The sequence below is a fragment of the Penaeus monodon genome, chromosome 22 (genome assembly GCF_015228065.2).
Source record: "Penaeus monodon isolate SGIC_2016 chromosome 22, NSTDA_Pmon_1, whole genome shotgun sequence".
Lineage (NCBI taxonomy): Eukaryota > Metazoa > Arthropoda > Malacostraca > Decapoda > Penaeidae > Penaeus > Penaeus monodon.
The window spans coordinates 7,826,696-7,826,995 of record NC_051407.1 but is presented as its reverse complement, the minus strand read 5'-3'; positions in this window follow the sequence as shown (position 1 = coordinate 7,826,995).

Below are 300 nucleotides of genomic sequence, written 5' to 3'. Positions count from 1 at the left end.
TTTGGGTTTCAACGGAGGCGCTAGTGGGGTTCATTCAGGCCAAGGAAGCACACCATCAGGCCTGTATAATGCACCATAATAATTTTTTTCTCGCTTGTTCCACGTATAGTAGCGATGCCCCAATATATATATTATGTCTAAAATATATCGATTTATCAAAAACATTATGTTTCTATATTCCTGATGTTAATTGTAATGATAAATATTTCATACTACTTATTCATAATATATACTTTCCAGTTTTGAAGTCTCCAATACTGCAAAACATAAGTTATATGTACACTATTTTATGTATTTATG